The sequence below is a fragment of the Saimiri boliviensis genome, chromosome 15 (assembly GCF_048565385.1).
Source record: "Saimiri boliviensis isolate mSaiBol1 chromosome 15, mSaiBol1.pri, whole genome shotgun sequence".
Classification (NCBI taxonomy): domain Eukaryota; kingdom Metazoa; phylum Chordata; class Mammalia; order Primates; family Cebidae; genus Saimiri; species Saimiri boliviensis.
In genome coordinates, this window is record NC_133463.1 from 49,456,409 (window position 1) to 49,478,276 (window position 21,868).

At 34.6% G+C, this 21,868-nt stretch overlaps 1 protein-coding gene across 5 annotated transcripts in view; it reads right to left on the minus strand.

Moving 5' to 3' along the window:
* HNF4G (hepatocyte nuclear factor 4 gamma) overlaps nucleotides 1-21,868 on the minus strand; it is a 138,000-nt gene that overhangs the window by 60,336 nt on the left and 55,796 nt on the right. For all 5 annotated transcript variants that reach the window (XM_074386978.1, XM_074386979.1, XM_074386975.1 and 2 more), the window contains exon 2: nucleotides 13,723-13,842. The gene's annotated coding sequence lies outside the window, so the exon portion shown is untranslated. The remainder of the gene's footprint in view (nucleotides 1-13,722; nucleotides 13,843-21,868) is intronic.

Below are 21,868 nucleotides of genomic sequence, written 5' to 3' on the forward strand. Positions count from 1 at the left end.
TTGGATGTTGGGCATCTTTTCATGTGCTTATTGTCCCTTTTATATCTTCTTTGGAGTAACATTTATTCAAATCCCTTGCCCATTTTTGATTGAGTTTTCATCATATTGTTGCTGCAGTGTAAGAGTTCTTTATATATTCCTCATGTGAGTCCCTTATCAGACATAGGGTTTGAGAACATCTCCCATTCTATGAATTGTCTCTTCACTTTATTGATAATGTCTTTTGAAGCACAATGGTTTTTAATTTGGGAGAAGTCTAATTTATTTTTTCTTCTGTAGTTTATGATTTTGTTTTGATATCTAATAATCCATTGCCTAATATAAGCTCATGAATATGTTTTCTTTTAAGAGTTTGATAGTTTTAGCAGTTACGTTTGTGACATTAGTCACTTTTAGTTAATTTTTGTATGGTAAGTCAAGTAAGCATTCAGCATCATTCTTTTGCATGTAAATTTCCAGTTGTTCTGGCACCATTTTTTCAAGAGACTATTTTTTTCTCAATCGAATTGTCTTGGTGCCCTTGTCAAAATCAATTGTTCATAAACATATGAGGCTTTTCCCCCTACTGGACTCTCAATTCTATTTCATGAATCTACATATCTGTTCCTATATTAATACTGTACAGCTTTAATTACTGTATCTTTGCAGTAAGTTTTGAAATTGGAACGTGCAGTTCATTCAGCTGTGATTTTATGCTGTTGTTAAATATTCCTTTTTGAATATTTTGAGTCTCTTGAATTTTCATCTGAACTTTATTATCAGCTTGTCAAGATCTGCCAAAAAAAAAAAAAGAAAAAAAAGACAGCTGGAATTTTGTTAGGACTATGTTAAAAATGTAGATCAATTGTGGAATACTGCCTTCTTACTTATATATTAACTATTCCAATCCATTAACATGGGATGTCTTTCCAATTATTAAGGTATTCTTTCATTTCCTTTAATAATGTTTGTAGTTTTTAATGCACAAATCTTGTATTTCTTTTGTTAAATGTGATTGTTAGTACTTTATTATTTTAATGCTACTGTTAATGAAATTATTTTCTTAATTTCATCTGTTTATTGCTAATTTATAGAGATAAAACTAATTTTTGTATATTAATCTTGTATCCTATAACACATTTATTAGTTTGAATAGCTACTGAGGGATTTCTCGGGGCTTTCTATATAAAACATCATGTCATCTGCAAATTGACAGTTTTACTTCTTCCTTTCCAATCTAGATAATTTTTCTTTCTTTTTCTTGCCTAATTGCCCTGGCTTGGGCCTTTAGTAAAATGTTAAATAGAAGCAGCAAAACCAGACATTCTTATCTTGTTCCTGACTTGAAATCTTTCAGCATTTGTTTGATGTTTGATATGGGTTTGCCATAAATGTACTTTAGTTGCTAAAGTTCACTTGTATTTCTGGCTTGTTAAGTTTTTTTTCTTAAAAGTGTGTTGGATTTAGTAAAATGCTTTTTCTGTTTCTACTGAGATGATCATGTGGCTTTTGTTCTTTATTCTTTCAGTATACATTGATCTTGTAATGTTGAACCACCCTTTCGCTTGTGAGATAAAGCCCACTTGATTATGATAATCTTTTTTTATATTGTTGTATTTGACTTGCTAGTACAGTATTTTGTTGAGGATTTTTTTCACTTACATTCATAAGATTGCTTTTCTGTCAATTTTTTTCTATTGATATCTTTGTCCTGTTTTGTTAACAGGGTAATACTGGCCTCATATAATAAATTGTGTTCCCTTTCCTCAATATTTGAAAGTGTTTTCAAAAGGATTTGTGATAACTTGTCTTTAAATACTTGCTCAAATTCACCAGTCAAGTCATACAATTCTGGGCTTTTCTTGTGGGATTTTTTTTTTTAATCACTAATTTAATTATTTTACATGTTATAAGCCTATTCAGAGTTGCTGTTTGTACTTGAGTCAGATTTGATAATTTGTGTCTTCCTAGAAATTTCTCCATTTTATCTAGGTTATCAAATTTGTTAGGAAACTTTACTGTTCCTGGTGGACTTTCATTGCTTTTTGTTCCTTGTTAACTTTACACAAGTTAATAGAAGACTCAAAAATTAGGTATGGGTTTTGAGTAATATACCTCAAAATGAAGAGTCACTGTCAGACAAATAATATTCTTTTAGAGAAATTTGATTTATATATAGTGTTGCTGAAACAAGAATATATGTCTCTTATATTAAGCATATCTTTTTTTTTCTTGTCTTATGTGCCAATAGGGATTCTATGATGGAATTTAAAAATTCTACATGGTTCCCAAATGTCCTAGCATTTGTCTGTGGTACGGATACCTCAAATTTCTTTTAAAATTTTCAGTAGGGCCTTTATTAATATCTATACTATACTAATCATATTCCAGTTAATTTTAAGTAGTGCTTGTATATTTTTTATAAGATTTTATAGCAAAATCAAAGTTATCAGGATATAAAATCCAATTTAAGTTTAGTTTCTAAACTGACATACCATATCATAGGAATGTTCTTTTAATTTAAAAAAAATTTCCAGAAATCTTATAAATAAACTTTTAACCTGCAGTAACAAAAGCTGGGAACACTGAAATATCTGGAGAGATTTTTTTTTTTTTTTTCAGCACTGTAAAGAAATCCACGATATCTAGGAAAGATTAGGGAACAATTAGAAAGAAAAACATTTGGTAACATGGGTTCAGATGAAAGAAAATTTTCTGCCTTGAATTTATAATGATTTGCCCCTCTTCAATAGCTACATGAAACCATTTTATCTTTTCTTCAATAAATTATTTATTAGATATATGTTGCACTTTATACCTCTTTTAATTTCTCTACAATATCTAGCCTTCTCCTGGTCTCTATTGTGTCCAGCAGTTATGACTTTCTTTTATAAGGAATCAGATGTAGTGTCCTCCACCTGACAAAATTAGGTGTATTTTGATGACCCACAAACAGAAACACACCTTTTCTGCCAATAGAGGAAACAGACTTTGTTTTAAAACAGAGATAATACACAGCCCTGTTTGGTTGTCAAGTCATCAAGCTCTTTTCATCTACACAGCATTTGTATAACCCATCAAAGCTTGTGAGGAACAAGCAAAGGGCTGTAGACTCTATTTAACTAGGTTTTCCTGAATCATAGGGCATTGGAACTGAGGAAATACCTTTTCTGCAACAAAATTTGCATTTTGTTGTTAAGATAATGTTTCTAAATCTAGTAAAATCTAGCTCTGGATTTTTCCAAAAACTGCATTTCTCATAGTCACAAAACTTTAGACAGTCATCAGAGACATAGCAAAACCTTTTTTTACATATTTTAATGTCATTCATATATATGTAGATAGATATATATAGATAGATAGATGTGTAGCAATAATGTATTTGCTGCTATTTCATTATAATATTTCTACATGGGCTTCTATGTTTTCTATGTCTCTTTTTTGCCACGTTTTTGGTTGTAGTCTTATTAATTTTCATGGAATAAAAACCAAATATTATAGGAGCTCTTTCACGACAACCAGTTATGTTCTTGAGCTGTGTAGAGAGATTCTCTTTTTATCAATTAAGTGGTAAGAAGAGATGCAAAATTCTTTAAGAAATCCAACATTTGGGAGCAAATGCCCTCTGAAAGTTAAGAGACAGAGAATTCTGGTGGCTCTTTAAAATAACTAGGAGTTTGAAACTGCCCTAAGAACAACTGGTAATGTCAAGCTTTTGTGTGAGTAGTTAAGGGTTGACGGACACAGAAAACATAAACAAAAAGACCTCCAGTGTTTTGAAGTTAACATAACATCCACTGAGTTGAAAAAAAATTATTATACTAAGATATATTCAGGAAGCTACTAGAACCCTGCCAGTAGGTGTCAGGAAGAGCTCATGACAAGAAAAAAGAATAAAGAATAACCGTGACTAGAATAGTATTTTGAAAAAACCAATTATCTTTAAGAAGTACTTTTACTGTAAATTTTCTTTTAATAATTTTTATAAATTTAATAAATTTACAATTTTTAAATAATTTTTTTATAATTTTTATAAATTTAATAAATGTTACTCTTATTACAGAATGATTTTCTGGAACTCTGAATTTTTTTCATATTACTTATATTGAATATACACTACTGAAGAAGTAACAGATTTTTTAATATTAGTTTTAATATTACTTTTTTTATGGATGTTTTGTCATTCAGTTATTAGTTATTAGTAATACCTGCTCATAACTATAATACAATAGCTCACAAAATTTAAAGACTTTGTTGAAGAGGGAAGGAATAAATAATTGATCAATAATAGGGGCAAAACTTGTAGAAATATTGATATTTTTCCATTTCTTTACTAAGTTTGGGACTATATTGTACTGATTTCAGTATTATTCTTTATACTGCAAATATGTGTGTGTTTGTACCAAATATTTCATTATAAAATATTAAAAGTGCTAAAGCAGACAGATCACTTGAGGCTGAAATTTCGAGACCAGCCTGGCCAACATGGTAAAACCCCATCTCTACTAAAACTACAAAAATTAGGTAGGCATGGTGGCAGCGCCTGTGGGCCCAGCTATTTGGGAGGCTGAGGAATAAAAATTGCATGAACCCAGGAGATGAAGGCTGCAGTGAGCCAAGATTGTGCCACTGTACTTCAGCCTGGGTGATAGAGGAGACTCTGTCTTAAAAAATAAAAATAAAAAATAAAAATAAATAACACACTTGCCTTATACAAGTTCCAAAGTTGACAGAATGCTCAGGCAGAGACAATTAAATGTCTGGATCCTACTAGCTCCTCAGCATAGTGAATTCTGAGGCCTATAGTTACATTACAAGTTAGTTCTCCAAAGTCTTCTTTAACATAATAATAACTTCCCATCCTTAACTATTATAATAAATGTGATAATAGTGAATGCCATCACATGGGGATATTAAAAATGGAAACTCCAGAGATATTACAACTTTATTAAAGTTTTCTATATGACTTTGCATGATATGAAATATCATGGTTGATGATTTTAAAGATGACACAATGAGAAGAGTAGAATACTAGTTTAAGTCTTAGAAACATAATCTGTGAATCAGTTGCAAAAGCATAAATAGAACAAGCAAAAGTCATTTTGTCCCATAATCTCTGCCATTTTTTCTCTCCTATGATATTCATCTTATTCTGTCTTCAATGTTTTGTTATTTGACAAGATATATCAGCGTACTACCAGCATCACTTACTCATGAATGGAGACCAAACTATGAAACAATATAGTTTCCTTAACACCAAAAAAGTCACCTTGCATATAGATAGCAGGTGGCAATTCAAAGTCAATTTAAATAAACACTGTTTTTGTTACCTTTTTAAGTAGAGATGTTTATTGTTAAATAAATATATTTTTCTATAATTCTGCATTTCAGTGCATGTTTATTTCTACATATGCTATTACCGCTATTATCCAAAATCTGATCCCTTCAAATATTACATTTTGCCACTATTCATTCATTCATTTTAAAAAATGACCACTTATTATGTTCAAAGCAATGATCTAGGCAATAATTTCAAGAACTAATAAACCACAGTACTGGTCCTTGATAAGACTGTTTTTAAATGCACATGATTCATAATATTTTAATGTGGAATCTTTATTTATTACATTCGATAAAAACAAAGTTAATCCCTAATCTGGAGCAGTATTCTCAATGGTCACAAATTAATGCCTAATTTATGCAACTGTAATAAAAGACCTTACTAATGTTCATCTCATTATTTTGGGCAATAAAAATGACTTAAGTTTATTTTAGTCACTTATCTGTCACATTATTTTTTCATAGTCTCCTTGTGTATTATCAACCAGTGTATGTGTGTGTTGTATGGGAGAGTGGTAGCTTTTTCCTTACTCTGTAAAAACAACACTTTATCTGATTTTATTATGTCATTTATTTCATGCAGCTTGTTAATGAATTGAATACATGTTTGTGATCTCATTAACTGTCTTCTCTTTACAGGAAGGTTTGATATTTTAGACAGTTCTGATTTTTCTACAACTGTTTCAAGAAAGTATGAGCTTAATAAATTTTGTGAAGTTTATAATCATTCAGTTTTCCTAATATATACTGTTACTATTTAAAATAACAATACAATGCTGCTCAGAGTTATCACATTGGAAAAATATTAACATACAAAAGGTAGATTCTATTATTTGGCATTGATGTCTATGTCTACAAACTTACTTGCAGTGGAAAATGTAGAAACAGAAAAAAATTAAAGAAAACATACCTCCAATTGTTTGGGACAAATTTCTTAACATTTTTGGAAAAATAATAATAAAATAATCAGGCTTAATAAAATTAACAGGTTCAGCAAAAAAGTCTAATTCTTATATATATATGATCATCAGTGGAACTATATATGCTTATATACATTTAAACAGGTAAAAAAAAACACTATAAAGCTTACATACATTGATTTTAAAACACTGTTGTTAAACTAGGTAAACAAAAATTTAAGAATATACTATATTTAAAAAAATGAAACGCAATCAGTAAACAAATATATAGAATGTTTTCATCCTAAGCTCAACGTTATAAACAATAATTTTTAAAATTTTCAAACTAGGATTTTATTATTTTTCAATTACAATACCAAGTATTGATAAAATGTAGTGAAATGTACAATCACCTGTTCAATTGCAATACAAAATACTGGTAAGAATGCAGTCAAATGGACAATCTCTTACACTTTTGTTGGAAATATCTATGGTATATAAACATTTGGCAAAGCTATTTTGCTGTATATGTCTTTACAACTTTTGCCTCAATGATTCATTTTGTGAGAAAGAAAGCACACCTTATTCTAAACACTCTTCAGGATGGGGAAACATGAGTCCAGCCAGCCTCCATTTATTCCCAGAGCATGAAACTCAAACTACTCAGTACAGTCCAGTCTAATAGTTCCTTTCCCTCCTTTCTTTCTTTCCTTCTTTCTTCCTTCTTTCCTTCTTTCTTTCTTTTCTTTCTTTCTTTCTTTCTCTCTCTCTTTCTTTCTTTTTTTATTACTTTAGGTTCTGCAGTACATGTGCAGATCATGCAGGATTATTGCATAGGTACACATATGGCAATGTGGTTTGCTGCCTCCATCCCCCTGTCACCTACATCTGGCATTTCTCCCCATGTTATCCCTCCCTGACCTCCCCACGCCCCTCACTGTCCCTCCCTTGCCCCCCCCAATAGAACCAGTGTGTGATACTTCCCTCCCTGTGTCCATGTGTTCTCATTGCTCAATACCCGCCTATGAGTGAGAACATGTGGTGTTTGATTTTCTGTTCTTGGGTCAGTTTGGGAATCTTGGGAATGATGGTTTCCAGATTCATCCATGTCGCTACAAAGGACACAAACTCATCATTTTTTATGGCTGCATAGTACTCCATGGTGTATATGTGCCACATTTTCCTTGTCCAGTCTATCATTGATGGACATTTGGTTTGGTTCCAGGTCTTTGCTATTGCAAACAGTGCCTCTATGAAGATTCGTGTGCATGTGTCTTTATAATAGAATGATTTATAATCCTTTGGGCAGATACCCAGTAATGGGATTGCTGGATCAAATGGAATTTCTATTTCTAGGTCCTTGAGGAAGCACCACACTGTCTTCCACAATGGTTGAACTAGTTTACACTCCCACCAACAGTGTAAAAATGTTCCTATTTCTCCACATCCTCTCCAGCATCTGTTGTCTCCAGACTTTTTAATGATCGCCATTCTAACTGGCTTGAAATTGTATCTCAATGTGGTTTTGATTTGCATTTCTCTAATAACTAGTGATGATGAGCATTTTTTTCATATGTTTGTTGGTCTTGTATATGTCTTCTTTTGAAAAGTGTCTGTTCATATCCTTCTCCCACTTCTGGATGGGTTTGTTTGTTTTTTTCTTGTAAATCTGTTTTAATTCTTTGCAGATTCTGGATATTAGCCCTTTGTTGGATGCGTAGATTGCAAAAATTTTTTCCCATTCTGTTGGTTTCTGGTTCACTCTAATGATTGTTTCTTTTGCTGTACAGAAGCTCTGAAGTTTAATTTGGTTCGATTTGTCTATTTTGGCTTTTGTTGACAATGCTTTTGGCATTTTAGTCATGAAGTCCTTGCCTATGCCTATGTCCTGAATTGTTTTGCCTTGGTTTTCTTCTAGGGTTTTTACGGTGTTAGGTCCTATGTTTAAGTCTTTAATCCATCTAGAGTTAATTTTTGGGGTAAGGTGTCAGGAAGGGGTCCAGTTTCTGCTTTCTGCACACTGCTAGCCAGTTTTCCCAACACCATTTATTAAAGAGGGAATCCTTTCTGCATTGCTTGTTTTTGTCAAGTTTGTCAAAGATCAGATGATTATAGATGTGTGGTATTGCCTCTAGGGCCTCTGTTCTGTTCCATTGGTCTATATCTCTGTTTTGGTACCAGTACCATGCTGTTTTGATTACTGTAGCCTTGTAGTACAGTTTGAAATCAGGTAGCGTGATGCCTCTGGCTTTGTTCTTTTTTGCTTAGTATTGTCTTGGCTATGTGGGCTCTCTTTTGTTTCCACATGAAGTTTAAGGTGTTTTCTTCCAGTTTTGTGAAGAAGATCATTCGTATCTTGATGGGAATAGTGTTGAATCTGTAAATTACTTTTGGCAGTATGGCGATTTTCACGATATTGATTCTTCCTGACCATCAGCATGGAATGTTTCTCCATCCGTTTGTGTCCTCTCTTATTTCCTTGAGTAGTGGTTGGTAGTTCTCCTTGAGGAGGTCCTTTACATCCTTCCTTAGTTGTATTCCTAGGTATTTTACTCTCTTTGTAACAATTGTGAATGGGAGTTTGCTGAAGATTTGGCTGTTTGTCTGTTATTAGTATAAAAAAAAATGCTTGTGATTTCTGCTCATTGATTTTGTATCCTGAGACTTTGCACGAGTTGCTTATCAGTTTAGGGAGATTTTGGGCTGAGATGATAGGGTCTTCTACATATACAATCATGTCATCTGCAAATAGAGACCATTTCACTTCCTCTTTTCCTAATGGAATAGCCTTTATTTTTTTTTTCTTGCCTAATTTCTCTGGCTAGAACTTCCAATACTATATTGAATAGGAGCGGTGAGAGAGGGCATCCTTGTCTAGTGCTGGATTTCAAAGGGAATGCTTTCAGTTTTTGCCCATTCAGTATAATATTGGCTGTAAGTTTGTCATAAATATCTTTTATTGTTTAGAGATATGTTCCTTCGATATCTAGTTTATTGAGAGTTTTTAGCATAAAGGGCTGTTGAATTTTGTCAAAGGTCTTCTCTGCGTTTATTGAGATAATCATGTGGTTTTTGACTTTGGTTCTGTTTATGTGGTGGATTACGTTTATAGACTTGCTTATGTTGAACCAGCCTTGTGTCCCTGAAATGAAGCCTACTTGATCACGATGGATAAGCTTTTTGATGTGTTGTTGCTATCGGTTTGCCAGTATTTTATTGAAGATTTTTGCATGTATGTTCATCATGGATATTGGCCTGAAGTTTTGTTTTGTTGTTTTGTTTTTTGTTTTTTGTTTTTGTTTTGTTTTTTGTTTTTTGTTTTTTGAGTCTCTGCCAGGTTTTGGTATCAGGATGATGTTAGTCTCATAAAAGAATTTGGGAAGGATTCTCTCTTTCTGGATTGTTTGTAATAGTTTCAGAAGGAATGGTAGCAGCTCCTCTTTGTACATCTGGTAGAATTCAGCTGTGAACTAGTCTGGACCTGGACTTCTTTCAGCTATTAATTGCTGCCTCAACTTCAGCCCTTGTTATTGGTCTATTCAAGGTGTCAGCTTCTTCCTGGTTTAGGCTTGGGAGGGTGCAAGTGTCCAGGAATTTATCCATTTCTTCCAGGTTTACTGATTTACGTGCATAAAGTTGTTTGTAGTAAACTCCGATGGTAGCTTGTATTTCTGTGGAATCAGTGGTGATATCCCCTTTATCATTTTTTTATTGCATCTATTTGATCTTCTCCCTTTTCTATTTATTAATCTGGCTAGCAGTCTGTATATTTTGTTGATCTTTTCAAAAAACCAGCTCCTGGATTTATTGACTTTTTGAAGGGTTTTTTTGTATCTCTATCTCCTTCAGTTCTGCTCTAGTCTTAGTTATTTTTTGTTTTTTGCTAGCTTTTGAGTTTTTTTGCTCTTGCTCCTGTAGCTCTTTCAACTTTGATGATAGGGCATCAATTTTAGATCTTTCCTTGCTTCTCATGTGGGCATTTATTTCTATAAATTTTCTTCTAGACACTGCTTTAAATGCGTCCCTCTGCATTGTTCTTGCTGGGAACTGCACTCTGGAGCTGTTCCTATTCAGCCGTTTTAGATACCCCCATACCTTGCTTTCTTTTCTTAAATTGTTTAACGCAAATCTGGTCCATTCCAATGATGAGATTTTCCCTTCTATCCCAAACTTTACTTAATGTATATAAAATAAGAAAGATATATATGTTTCAATACATATTTTCACATATATTTAAGTATTTTAGGATTCATATGTATATGACTACATATGTATTTATGTGTTGAGTATATATATATATACATATATATACACATATATATGTATATATATATACACACACACACATATATATATATATATATATATATACATTTCAGTCATATTCCAACTCTTTTCCCTCATGCATTTGTTGCACAAAGTGGTCTGCAGACTTCCACTTGTTTTTTGTGTCAAACCAATCTTATTGTTCAGAGTATTGTACTCTTCCTCTGCTCCAAAAAGGAAAAAGGCAGAGACTGCTTGGATGACAAGTTCTTCTTTGACTTTTTCTCAAGAGAAATCAGCCTACTTGCTTATAAATCAAAGCCAGAAATATCTTTCTGGCCCTCCTTGTGTGGTTTCTACGAGGGTGAGATGAGCCACTGTGTAAAGTCAGTTGGGATGGATAGAAAATAAAAGTAATGAACTTCAGTGTGACTCAGGACAAACCATTATAACCCCTTCTAGGCTTTGGTTATCTACAAAATGAGGATAAAGAGACCCATCTCATAAAATGGCTTTCAGGAATAAATGAAATAAATTATGTACTAGCGTTATGTAATGTACAAAATAGTGTGGTGAAGGCCATCATTACTGGTGAGAATGCGGCACATATGTGAAATGTGCACAAACATAGGGGGTCATGATAATGCTCCCATCTGGTGCTGGACCATGCATTTTATCTGAAAATACTCTGCTTTAGCCAGCCTTTGGCTTCTTCTTTAATCTTTCATTAAGACTTTCCTACAGGTTTCTAGCTAAATAGATAGTTTTACATTAAATAATTATTAAAGCAGACAGCATTATATTTTATCTCAGACACTACTTAGGGTAGTTCGTACTATCAATGCTGAAAAGATTTTGAAGGGGAGGAAAAAAATAGGTGGTAAGAGTGACAGATCAGGTGGGAGAGGTGGCATCTGAGCTGGGCCTTGAAATATTGGAATAATATTAAGGAACCAGCATTTCAAGCCAGGAATTGAGTGTGAAAACAGGTGTAGAAAGCTCATCTTAAACGTGATTGCTTTCAGTATGCAAGGAAAGAATGAAATGAGGTCATAGTGATATGTGCTGGCACAAAGCCATGCACAAGAAAACCAGTACTGCCCTGAGGAAACCTGGCCTGAAGAGGCCATCACTGAAACAGACTTAAAGGTATGGCAAGGGTCTCACTCTCTAAAGCCATGTGTTTTGGTAAAGCATTCTTCTTTGTGTGTCCATCTCTTAAACACAGTGGCCTATCTAGAAACAGCTGGCTTCTTCTGCTTATAAATCTTCATGGCCTAATCCTTAGTCTTTTAAGTGACTTGCATTCCCCATTTCAATGAGAATTACAGTGATCTGGCCAGGTGTGGTGGCTCCCGCCTGTAATCCCAGCACTTTTGGAGGCCGAGGGGGGTGGATTACCTGAGGTCAGGTGTTTGAGACCAGCCTGGCCAACGTGGAGAAACCCTATTATTACTTAAAAAAAAAAAAAAAAAAAAAAAAATTAGTTGGGTGTGGTGGCATGCACCTGTAATCTCAGCTACATGGGAGGCTGAGGCAGGAGAATTGCCTGAACCCAGGAGGCGGAGGTTGCAGTGAGCCGAGATCACGCCATTGCACTCCAGCCTGGGTAACAAGAGCGAAACTCCGTCTCAAAAAAATAAGAAATAAAATAAAATAAAAAGAAAGAAAGAAAAAGAATTGCAGTGATTTTAGAAGTGTGTTTCTGTGCTTTTCAAGTTTTTTTGTTTGTTTGTTTGTTTGTTTTTTTCTGAAATAGAGTTTCTTGTCACCCAGGCTGGAGTGCAGGAGCACTTTGTCAGCTCACCACAACCTCCGCCTCCTGGGTTCAAGTGATTCTCCTGCCTCAGCCTCCCGAGTAGCTGGGATTACCACCATGCGCCACCACGCCCAACTAATTTTGTATTTTTAGTAGAGATGGGGTTTCTCCATATTGATCAGGCTGGTCTCAAACTCCCAACCTCGTGTGATCCACCTGCCTTGGCCCCCCCAAAGTGCTGGGATTACAGGCATGAGCCACTGCACCAGGCCAAATTTCTACAACCTAAAACAATTGCCTACAAGATACTATGATTTTAGCATATAATTACTAATTGCATTTTTTATTCTCAACATGTATTTATTGGTATTGTATAAAACATAATTACCATAAAATTGAATTATCAAGTAAAAAATTATGTATCAGTAACATGTTGTAAACAACACTGATACCTAATATATGCCTGTTTTAAAACTCCAAATATACCACATTTATTCTTCCAGTAATCCTTTGGATAGATACTATTACTAACTTCATTTCATAGTAGAAGTTGATGTTAATAAGAGCTAATTTACTTGCTTAAAGTCACAGAACTCATAAATGGTAGAGATAAGATTGAAAGCCTGTACTTTCCAAACACAAACTAATGAATTTTGAGGAATGGGTGAGAGGAGTAGCCTCTCGGATTTCCAAATTATAAGAGGCACTGAAATACCTCTGGACCTAAATCAACAAATTTATACTAGTGCTAAGATGACTAATGTAGGAAGTTAAGAGAGGGAGAGAGGAAAATGCAAATTATTCAGCACAGACTTTTTCTATTGAGTGTTTTATATGTGAGTGTATGGTTTCAGTTAGCTAAAAGTGGACAATCACAATCTGCTCAAATTGCTCCGTTTACTGGACAAAAAATATTGTTTCTTATTACCTACATTATAAACATTTTTAAAATTCTTCAGACAAACATGATATCTAAGAACAAATAAGAAAAGAGAGAAACCACTTACCATCTTTTTTCAAAACATTGACTCTGCTAAATAAGTGTCAATAAATTAAAGAAGTGCATTTGCTCTGATAAAGTTTTTATCAATAACAAACTCTTCCCCATCATTAAATAAATGTTCTTTAAATACTTAAACTTTCTAATCTGAGAATATGCTAATTAATTTGCCCAGTGCCAGGCTCCATACATGTAAATATAAACATTTATGATATTTTATAAGCAACAAATCAGAAATAAAAACCAGTGACGAAAAACATAGTTATAAGATAGGCAAGGAAAATCATATTTACAATAAAAGACAGGAAGAAAAAGATTCCATAAGAAGGTTGTGGTCAGTGTACACTTTGAGACCTTTCAGTCTATAGGACTCTAGAAAGCACAAGCAAGCCAAACAAGAAGAAAAGAGATCTTTACAAGGTGTCCAAGTAATAAATAATTTACAAAGCAATTTAGCAGCCTCAGCAGGCACCACTTACAAGGCTGTGGTAGGGAACGGAGTCTATATTTGTAGAGAAGAGTAGAATCAATACAAGGAGTAAGCTGTCCGTTTTTTCTATAGTGTCAATATCTCAGACTGGCTGCTTTCGCTGGTGCTCCTGTGGAAACAATTTCCAAAAGTATACTATTGAGTGACATGCTGTATGGATTAAATGATTTACTTTAATCCCCTAACTGCATGTTGAAAGACCAATAGCCCAAAAGGAATACTAGAGAGCCTGAGGACAAAGCAACCTGTAATAACAGTGTGATTTTGGAATGGTTTATACTTAAGAAAACTCTAATGCCGCAGGAAGTTCCATACAAAACAACAAGTCAACATGAAGTAAGCAATCATGTCATGATAGACTTATAATATCTGGCTACCAGAAGGATCATTCACAACACTGAAAGATCTGAGTAAATAGATTTATTGGTCAAATTTTTCATTTGTAAGTCATCAGATAAAATGGTGACTTCACCTTGGAAGAGCAATGAGCAATATAAACTCCCTTTTAGTTTGTATCTGTGTGTATGTGTCATGTACAATTTTTTGAAGTGTCTTATAAAACTCAACCATAGTCTTAGCACTAAATAATTTGATAGTTTAAATCCTTATTAAATCAGAAAGTTATAAAATTCAATTGAATGTAAGAATAAAGCAGTAGGCAAATTCAGGGACAAGTATAACATGAAAACACTCCATCTGAGCCATGGAGGTAGGTCAAAACAGTTGGCTCTTCAACACCATTGCTATGTGACTTCAGTCTTTTAAATGAGAAGATGAAGTTCGGTTTATCACTAGTCTCTTCCAGCACTAACAATTCTATTATTATAAACATCAGTTACTGTTTAGTATTAGAGCAGATCGCTAATTTGTGAGCTATTGACATGTGTGGGAATATTTGCCCTTAAATTGAAAGGCACTAAATCATTGAGATAAATAAACAAGATGCCAACACATTTAAAAGTAAGTTCTCTTTCCAGCCCAGATTCTGCCATTTAGAAGCATTCACGTAAAATTTGGAAGGTGGAGGAAAGGCAGGAGTTTTACCATTCCTCCAGTAACTGCAGGTAAATAAACACGTAGGCTCCACCAAATGTGAGATTCTATTGTAGCTTCTGATTTGTTTTTCTGGAATCCAGTCACCTCCTTATTGGAGCTCATTTCTTTAATCAGTGCTCTGGAGCTCCTTGACTCGCCAAAGAGAGTGGGGAGCCTGGAAGTTCGCAGCGGTCTTTTCTGAATTCTTTTTCTCCAGGGCTTCCGTTAGTTTTGTGAGTATTTTGTTCTGGAAATTAAATCCCTCCTACTTCAAACTCCTAAAGTGTTTTCTGCTTTTCTGACCAAACCAAGGATGAAACAGTGCCTTTAAAAACCCTTTAACAGACAGGAAAAATCACACCCCTATATTTCATTTTGTTAATTTGAGGAAATAGAATGAGAAATACTATCAAAGACACTGAGATAAAGGCTATTAAGAATGGCCAGTGCATACTGTCCCCATGTAAATCGCAGTTTTCTCATCTGTAAAATGAAAAATTTGCTACATAATCCCTAACGTCCCTAATGCTTTAAAGTCCTAAGTAAGGTTGCATGATTCCAGACTTATTGTTCAAAATGTCCAATGAGGCCGAGTGCGGTGGCTCACGCCTGTAATCACAGCATTTTGGGAGGCTGAGGTGGGTGCGTCACTTGAAGTCAGAAGTTTAAGACCAGCCTGTCCAACATGGTGAAATCCCATCTCTACTAAAAATACAACAACAAAAAAATTAGCCAGGCATGGTGGTGCATGCCTGTAGTCCCAACTATTTGGGAGGCTAATGAAGAAGAATTGCTTGAACCCAGGAGACGAAGGTGGCAGTGAGCCAAGATCATGTCACTGCACTCCAGCCTGGGCAACAGCATGAGACTCCATCTCAAAAAAAAAAAGAAAAAAAATAGAGTCCAGTGACAAATTTTGCCAAATCACATTTAACAACAGCAATATATAAACTTTCTAATAAGTGTCCCTTGGTTCTAGAGTCTAAAGACATAAAGAGAAATATAAAACATGGTTCCTACCCTCAAGGAGTGATATGGTTTGGCTGTGTCCCCACCCAAATTTCATCTTGAGTTATAGTTTTCATAATCCCCACATGTCGTGGGAGGGATCTGGTGGGAGGCAACTGAATCACAGGGAATGGTTACCCTCATGCTGCTCTTGTGAGAGTGAGTAAGTTCTCAGATCTGGTGGTTTCATAAGGGACTTTTCCTCCTTTGCTTGGCACTTCTTGCCAACAAGTGAAGAAGGACATGTTTGCTTCCCCTTCCACCATATTTGTGAGTTTCCTGAGGTATCTCCAGCCCTGTGGAACTGTGAGTCAAACCTTTCTTTTACAAATTTTCCAATCTCAGGTATGTCCTTATAGCAGCATGAGAATGGACTAATAGAAGGAGTCAATCTTTGTGGAGAGAAATATCGACAATCTAATTAACGTGAATAAGTGGGAAAAAATATTCTAATTATAGAATAGAATAGCCTTGAAATTGAGAGGAAAAATTTATAATTGAAATTGGGTCTAAGTTGGACTTTAAAGAATAAGTAGATTTTGATTGGTGGGCAAAAGAAAAGAAGACTTTTGGGTTGAAGAAAGGCAAATAATTCGTGTTTGAAAGGATGTGTGAGAAATGTGATTAGACAGTAAGAGTGGCACTGTTTTATGGGGGGTTTAGAGAGAGCTAGACAGAAAATTTAAGTTTTCATGTTTTACATGAATGATTGGAAGCCATATAAAATTTGTTGAGCAGATAAGTGATATTATGTCTACAAACCAAATGACAAATATAAAAGATCAAATATGTATCTATCCTGAAAGTCTTAAACATGGCAGCTTCTAGAGCCAATGGCATGTTAAACTTAAAAAAAATAACAAAACAAAAGACTCACTGATTCACACATAGAGGTACACGTAAAAGAAAAACTTGTCTGCAAGTTGGTAAAAGAAGCCTATCCCAAGGTAAATATTGTTATAGTGTCATAGTGAAACAGTGTATTGTTATAGTGGAACAATAGATTGTCAGAATGAGTTTTAAAGCGTTTGTATCATTCAGAAATGAGTTAACAACTGAGTTTTTCCTCTTTAACTTTTTAAAATTATTGAAATAAGTGGGATTTTAACATTACCCAGTTTGTTTGTTTGTTTTTTAGACAGGGTCTCGCTCTGTTGCACATGCTGGAGTGCATATGGTGAAGTCATGGCTCACTGCCTCCTCGATCTCCCAAGCTCAAGTGATCCTCCTGCCTCAGCTTTCCACATTGCTGAGACTACAAGCACATACCACCACGCTCAGCTAATTTTTTTTTTTTTTTTTGTAGAAACGGGGTCTCACTGTGTTGCCCAGGTGATCCAAACTCCTGTGCTCAAGAGATCCCAAAATGGCTCAACTTCCCAAAGTGCTGAGATTACAGGCATGAGCCACCCATGCCCAGCTACCCAGTTTTTAAATTCACTTTTGGAAAGCGAAATTCCAAAATCAACTTTAAACTTCTAAGCATAGAAAAATTTTGTTTGTTTTTGGCTTGAATTTGGTCAATTTCTATCTACAAAGGTACAGATAAACTGAAATTGATTTCTATAAATAGACTATAGTAATTATTACTAATTTAACTTAAGTATGAAATGCTGTTAGTCAAGGAATAGTGTTTATAGGCATTTTGTTTCCATCCTAAGGACTTACTTAGCTTATTACTTTGAACGTAACAGAGATTCAACATGTATATGATCAATGAAGGAAAAAAGATGACTAAATCAGGTTACTCAAATCTGGTTATTAAAATACAGCAAAGTACTGTTAAGATTCAAGCAGAAAGCTTATTGAGGTCTCCATAAGAGGAACAATAAAAACTTACACTTTAAGACATGCAGAAAATTTAAGGGAAAATAATTTGGCCAAGGCTGATCATAGGGACAATGTCCATAGGAAGGACAGTGAGTTTCATTTGTAAGGTTAAGGTCAAGAAGTCCAATTTGATGGTCAAGAAAGGATCGCTAGAAATTAAAAATCAAGTTAAGGCAGGGATTGTCATTCGTTTAGTCATTCATTCATCCTTAAGTCTGGCATTAAGGCGTGAAGAAAAATGGGTTCTACAGAATCATTCAAGGTTCACATCTGATGCTTTGGATAAAGGAAATGGTTGGCAGCTAGAGCAGATCTAGTGGAGAAACTAGTATCTGCAGCAGCCACTGGAATCTGTGTAAGTAGCATGACTTAACTCTAAAACACGTGCTGTATCTTAAAACACATGCCCCTGTCTAATCAAAACATCTAACAAACTAGGGCAATCTGAGCCCAGAGTTTTTCAGGGTCCTTCCTCATTTGTACTTACTTCAAGAACAGGGACAGTCAAGGCAGAAATCACTGGAAGGAAAACCACAATTTAAAGTATAAGAAAAACATCTACAGAGATAGATTTTTAAATTATGTGTTACCTTGGTAGAATTGTGGTGGAATTGCAGTAGTTGAGTTTCAAGAACAAAATTAATTTTTGAAAGGCAAATTTATCTTAAATATTGATGTTTAAAATAAATAAAAAAAAGGTATCTTTAAAACTGGATAATATAAAATCGATTGCTAGCCAGTATTAGTGATAGAAAAACGTCAAAAATTACAAAAGGTATAGAAGATTTTAATTAACAGTTTCTATGGTATAGGCTTAATGTGGCGACCTTAAGAAGAAAAAGTCGTGGTAGTTGATCACTGTCTTGTGCCAATTCACAAGATACTGATCAACCTTTTAACACATAAACTCTGACTTTTCTCTTTTGATGAGTAAAATCTCTGGAATTTGGTGTCAAAATATTTACACTTGAAACCTAGTTCTAACATGCTGAGGTGAATAGATTTTAATAGTTTTCTCCCTGTTTGTAGAAAACAGTAAGTACTTGGGGTAGCGAATTTGGGAAATGTAGAATTGTGTGCAAAAAAAGTAAGAACCACTGCAATTCTACCACAATTTCCATTTTTAAATACATTTTCTTCATAATTTAACTTGTTTATAAATTTATTAACCATATTTGACCTACAAAGTTGGCCATTTAGATATAGTTACCTTAGTTACATTCAGTACAACTGCTCACAATTGGTGGGTAAGAGCTTGTGCACAACATTCAGAGACATCAGGTTTACATTGGAGCTGTCTGCTTACTATATAACTCTGGACAATTTTCTTTCTTTACAATTTAGCTTCCTCATCCATAAGATGTAATAAATATGGTTTCTACTTCATAAGTTTTTGGTGGAGTCTCAGTGAAATTACATCAAAAGTACTCAGGGTGCCTTGTAATTCACTCATTTGTTCATTTCCTCAACAAATGTTTGCTGAGCCCATTCTCTGTCCCAGTCACTGTGACAGGCATTGAGTAAACAAGGACACAGTTACTACTTCAGTGAAGCTGATAGTCTTTTGGGGAAGACAGACATTTAAAAGATACCACAAGATGATTAATTATAAGCAGAATATATACACCATGAAGAAAAATTAGTTTTATGAGAACATGTAGTTGGGAACATAACGTGGTCTGAAGTGGCCCTGCAGATCAGCAAAGGCTTTCCTGAGAACGAAACACTTAAGCTGAACCTGAAGAAGCAGCCAGGCAAAGAGGATGGCCAAGAGAGTTCTAGAGGGGCCCTTGAGATGGGCGGAGATTGAGCACTGTATTTTCACTCAGAACTCAAAGACGTGTTTCCGCAATTGCAGTCAGCAGTACTATTCATTCCTATATACCCCTCTTTTCAATTATAATTAACCTGGGAGCATTTTTCTATTTTGCTAAGCACATGATTCATAATGACTGTTTGTTGCTCATCATGAAGATGTACAAGACTATGTTTCGCCAGTCTTCTCTTCAGTCACCCGGTTCCTTTCTAACAATTTCTATTTAAAGAAATGCTGAGATAAACATTCTAATTTACTTAAAATTCTTCTACTTAATAACACATTGGGTCAAAAGGAAAATATATTGCCAATTTAGTCAAATTTTCTTTTGTTAAAACAGTAAAAAATTACATTCTGAAAAGCAGCTATCTATTTGGCTTCTCTAACTAGAATATTTCTCTCACTTTCTTTCTTTTCTTCCTTCCTTTCTTTCTTTCTTTCTTCCTTTCTTTCTTTCCTTCTTTCCTTTCTTTCTCTTTCTCTCCCTTCCTTCTTCCTTCTCTCTCTCTCTCTCTCTCTCTCTCTCTCTCTCTCTCTCTCTCTCTCTCTCTCTTTCTCTTTCTCTTTCTTTCTTTCCTTCCTTCTTAGATGGAGTCTCGTTTTGTAGCCAAGCCTGGAGTGCAATGGCGCGATCTCAGCTCACTGCAACTTCCACCTCCTGGGTTCAATCAATTCTTCTGCCTCAACCTCCTGAGTGGCTGGGATTACAGGCGCCTGTCACCACGACCGGCTAATTTTTGAATTTTTAGTAGAGACCAAGTTTCACCATATTGGCCAGGCTGGTCTGAAACTCCTGATCTTGTAATCCGCCTGCCTGGGCCTCCCAAAGTGCTGGGATTACAGGAATCAGCCACCCTGCCTGACCTACTGGAATATTTATTAACTTCATTTTTGAATCTGTAATACTAATAATCATAAACTTGTGATAATCTAACTGAAGTATTTTATGTGAAAGTGTCCATGTGTCTAGCACACTGTTCTAAAAAGTCAATTATTCTTATCAGTGCTCTTTATTATCGGTCAAGATATATAAACAAAGAGATAATATATCTAAGAAACTATAACTAATAATACCTATTAGATATCACCCTGTTTGATCCTTAAGTGTTATTATAATAAATTTTAAGAGAATATTTGATATACAGTTTTTAAAATATTATATACATTCTATTAAGAGAGTAGACCTTTTATTTACCTAAGCCCAGCATTAAATACTTAATATTAAAATAAAAGGAACAGTTGTAACAATAGTAGGTTTACATTTAGGGAGAAAAAAAGATGAGAAACCTGAAAAACTTAGACTGCGAGTCCACTTGGTGAGATGCAGGGGGCAGTGCAACAAAAGCTGAGAAAAGAAATGGCCGCTTTGCAAACGTCAGTGCAGGGAGAGGCCGAATACCACAGGGAACTTCTTTGGGTGGAATGTGTGGATTGTTTCTTTTTAACAAGAGAAAGCATCTGCTTGCTTAATGTTAATAGTCCTGCTAAAGAGAAAAGATACAGAGAAATGCAGTCTTGCTCTGAGCCATCAAAACCACTTAAGGAATTAGATTTGTGTTGAAAAGAGAAAATGACCATCCCTTGACTAACTGATTAAGATAAAATTACCAAAAAAAAAAAATAAATAAAATAAAATAAAATTATGTGACTTATTTGAAATAAATGAATAAGTATTTTAATATATCAACATTTATTGTTTCTAAATATAATCCATTTTATATTTATTTTAGAAAAATGTAACATGCTATTGTCCATTTCCTCATTAATGAGCTATTGTTTTATCATAAACAAATCATTTCAAATTTTATTTTATGATATCTGCACATGTTCAGTTCACATGTCACTGAGTTTAGAAGTTCTCAATTGTCCTTCCTAATACTCCGTTACTACTGAATACTCTGCTATTTGGTAAAAAACAGAACAAGGTATTAGATTACAGTTTTAACCAGAAAGTGAAAAGTTAACTAGGAATTACTTCAGCCAACAATAATAAAACAATGGTGTAAATATGTTATAAACACTACCGCTGTTAGATGTAGAATCAAGATATGACTGCATCAAATTTTGTTTTATAGGTTAAAATTTAAACATATTCTTAGTAAGAAAAAAGCAAGCATGACGACCAGCAAGCGATATTTAAAAGAATATAAACTTGTAGTGTTTTAGTGACAAACATCTAAAGGTGCTCGGTAAAGCATCTAAAACAAAACAAAACAAAAATCAGACCAGGCGAGGTGGCTCAAACCTGTAATCCCAGCATTTTGGGAGGCAGAGGCAGGCAGGTCACCTGATGTCAGGAGTTCAAGACCAGCCTGGACAACTTGGTGAAACCCATCACTACGAAAAATACAAAAAGTAGCCGGGCATGGTGGTGTGAACCTGTAGCTGCAGCTACTTGGGAGGCTGAAGTAGGAGAATCACTTGAACCTGGGAGACAGAGATTGCA